The sequence below is a fragment of the Gavialis gangeticus genome, unplaced genomic scaffold, assembly GCF_001723915.1.
Source record: "Gavialis gangeticus isolate Ggan-Ray unplaced genomic scaffold, GavGan_comp1, whole genome shotgun sequence".
NCBI classification, from domain to species: Eukaryota; Metazoa; Chordata; order Crocodylia; family Gavialidae; genus Gavialis; species Gavialis gangeticus.
In genome coordinates this window covers 24,165,028-24,168,762 of record NW_017728998.1, presented here as the reverse complement: position 1 = coordinate 24,168,762, position 3,735 = coordinate 24,165,028, and the positions used below count along the sequence as shown (strand labels likewise).

At 42.7% G+C, this 3,735-nt stretch overlaps 1 long non-coding RNA gene across 2 annotated transcripts in view; it reads left to right on the top strand.

Moving 5' to 3' along the window:
- Positions 1-3,735, top strand: part of LOC109289556 — a 29,405-nt gene that overhangs the window by 14,074 nt on the left and 11,596 nt on the right. The window lies entirely within an intron of this gene.

The window sequence follows — 3,735 nt, the reverse complement described above, 5'->3', positions numbered from 1 at the left end:
ATCCAATGATTTAGTGACCTGGTCGTAAAAGGCCACCAGGTTGGTCTGACAGGACCTGCCGCTGATGAACCCGTGCTGGTTGCCCCTGAGCATGCAGTTCCCTGCTGGCCCCTCCTGGATGTGTGCCAGAATAATTTTCTCGAACAGCTTGCCCAGGATCGAGGTAAGACTGACTGGCCTGTAGTTCCCCGGGTCCTCTTTCCTTCCCTTTTTGAAGATGGGAACCATGTTGGCCCTCTTCCAGTCCTCTGGCATCTCTCCAGAGCACCACGAGTGCTCATAAAGCCGTGCCAGGGGACTTGCAATGACCCCAGCCAGTTCCTTTAAAAAAGGACTTCTTGTTATCTTTGATCCTGGTCGCTAGTCCTAGTTCTGTCTCTGCCTTAGCCTTCTTGATAGCCCCCCTACAGTCTTGAGCAATGGAGGTATAATCCTACTTGGTGATGGCCCCTCCCTTCCACCAGGTGTATGTCTCTTTTGTACCCCTGCCCTGAGTGGAGTGTGGATCCCTGCCTTGCCCTGGGACTGCAGTCCCAGTTGACTTGCATCCTAATGAAGCTGGGACCAGGAAGCCACATGGTCCTTCCCACTCTCCTGCCTACCTAGCTGCCAGAGACCTGCGTTTGGGGGGGTGGCTCCATGCTCTGCTCTGGCAGTGTATAGCTGGAACAGGTGTGGAACCTGGCATTGCAACATGTAGGAGGTGCACACAGATGTATGTGCACCCCCTGAGATTGCAGGCAGTCGGCGCTTGCCATATCCCCTTTCCGCTGACTCTTCTGGTGGTGTCTGTGGGCTGTCACCAGTCAGCATTTGCCCCCGGCTCACCACCATCATGCCCCCAATGCCAACACTGCTGCTGCCTGTGCATAGTCGCTGTGCTCCCTCAGCCTTGGAAGGCACACAATGTTCATGAAGCCTGGACTCTGTCACTTGGGTCCCTTTGGGTGGCAGGATCGTGCTGGGAGGGCGGGGGATAGAGGGGATCTTGTTCTCTGTGGGGATATCTCTCCTTCCCCATTCACTGCCTCTTCCCTTTTCTGAGCTTAACTTGGAGGCTGCCCAAGTTGTGGCAGGGGCAGGGGCAGGGACAGTGTGGGGCTGTTCCTGCTTTGCCTGCAACAGCTGCAGTGGGCAGAGTCTTGGATTTTCCATAGTCCCATATGGTCACCCTAGACATAGGCCAGTTTATACCAACTATAGCCTGTTGTCTGCATTTGGGAAACCAAAATCTTCACTCTGATATCACCTTGGTAAAGGACCTGCCAGATAACTCCACAGGTGTAAAATCTTTAGCAAAGTGAGGTTTTCACAAATTAATCTATCTTGAGCAGACTATTAATGCAAGCAAGGCAGTGCATAGTTTATAATGTTGGCCATTGAGTTGCTTGTATCTTAAAACAGCTTTGTATGGATCTGGTTTCCCCATGTAACTTAAGGCAGTCTTCAAATAATGCAGGCTGCCAGTGTGTCAGTTCTTTAGGAGGCTAAGACTTGTTGAACTTAGCCACTGCTTTTGGTCACACACTGATACTCTCTGCAAAGGGATCCTGCATGACTGTCATAACATGGGCTGTCTGCTAGTGCAGGCTTCCTATGCATTACAACAGCTATGCCATCTTGTACACAGGCATTTAGGTTAGAATTTCTTGCTTCATGCTTTTATTAAGGGAGTTGGTTTACCATTTTCCATTTATTCTCTAACGGTCAACTCCACCAGTACACATTTTTCCAAGAGCTAACAGAATTATTGTTTTCCTTCTCTGGAACACTTGGGCTCAGTTTTCCAACAAAATCAGGTTTGTTTGGTTTTTTTGAGGAAAGCAAAAAAGCCCCAAATCCTGCATTTCCAGGTTTTTGTGTAAACTCAGCTTTTTTGTTTAAAATAGTTTTTGATGGAAAATGTTCAGCTCTGCAAACGAAAAATTAACTAATGCCACACATCACAATTTACTTAAGTTCTATAGTTTATTGTCATTTATTATTTTAAGCACATGGCACGTACAATAGAAATATATGACATTATTGTTTAAAAGCTTACATTAAGAAATTGTGATTCTCTGAAAGATCCTTTTATAAGATGCATTATTAGGACTTTGTAGTTGTAACTGTACCAGTTAATGCTGTGATGCTGGTAGATCTCACAAGCTGTGCTGCATCACTGTTTCAATAAGGGATGTCTAAAGAGACTCATTATACATCAGGTAGTGGTGCTGATGGTATTCTTCCCTGTGAGTCAACACAGAACTCATGTCCCAAATAATCTTAGGAGGAGACTATTGCTGGAAATACTATGCTAAGATACTTGTAAAACATAAATTTGAGGAGGCCCTAGTTATTTTTGGTTCAAATGACTCGTTTCATTTTTTTAAGGTGGTGCAGCTGGCTAAATTCCAGTTTGAACTTGGACATATTCAGTTCAGACATTTTGCATCTAAAATTCCCTGCTAGCGTCAAGTGAGTATGCCTCATATCTTGGTTTGTAATGTTACTATGTACTGTTAAGCTACTAGCACTTTATATACTTTTACTCTAAAATTTGCTGCATTTTAGAAGCAAGTCTTCCATGGAATTCAGAGTAGAAGCTATGTTATAGAAATAATATGTTATTAAAATTTAACTAGTAATTGTGATATCACCAGCTCTCTGGAACATCCGGGTTGTCTGCCTGTGGAATACATGAATTAGATGCCTCTTCACCCTTGTCTTCCTCCTTTTTGATACTAACTTTAAAAGACTAAATGACTTAGTTAAATTGAGATAAAATTTGTTTGCTATTACCATTTTTAGAAATAGCTAGTATACAAAGTATTATAGTAATAGATGGTAAGCACCATGAGCTTTATCCAAATCCCACTGTAACTGATAGGAAGACATTCCTGGACTAGGCTTTAGATTTTCAATACTGAAAACATTCTCTAATTTTTAGAAACTTTCTGTGTGGCCAAAGTATAAGGATGACTTGGGCTGGAGGGAGAAGCACAGTCAAGAAGGACTTTTGTGATCAATTTGTATTTTTAGTACCTGTAATTGCACAAACAAAGTACTGTGCATACATCTACACCAGTGGTCCCTGACTCCTGGATTACAAGGAGGTGGTTGTCCATGAAAGGTGTTAACACTGCCTGAAGCCACCTGAAAAATTTTGCATGTCATTAGAGTCAAACTTGGTAGTAGGATCAAAGATAACTTAGGCTTGAAACGGTATATAATGATAACCTTTTTTCCCCTCTTCCTGGCTTTGAATTATTTTGTTGTCAATTTTCTATGATATAATTGTAACTAGACAGTGGTTCCTGAATGCAAAATCAGCCATGGTGTATATTGAAGAAGTCACAGGGTTAACATCCTAACTTAAGGATTTGGTCCTCCTTTAATTGAAGTGGGTGTCCACAGCAATGAAGCAAGTGGCTTCTCCCATTAGAAATGATTTTCTGCCAGAAATCTATATTCTGTCATACTCAATTATGCATCCTACTAATCAAAAGAGAACTTGGTAGCACCCCGGCATGGAGAAGTCTGCATCTGTTCTAAATCCTGCCCTTCTAAGCAGGATCATTGCCAAGCACTGTGAAGATTGCTTAGCTGGGTACAAAAGATGCTGTACCCAAGCCAAAAAAGGAAAGAAATCCTGATTTTTATTTGCATGAGATTATTTTATTGGGTGGAAAAAAGTAATTGAATTACATACAATAAAATAAGTTCTTGGTTTTTTTGGAGGAAAACAAAGACGAA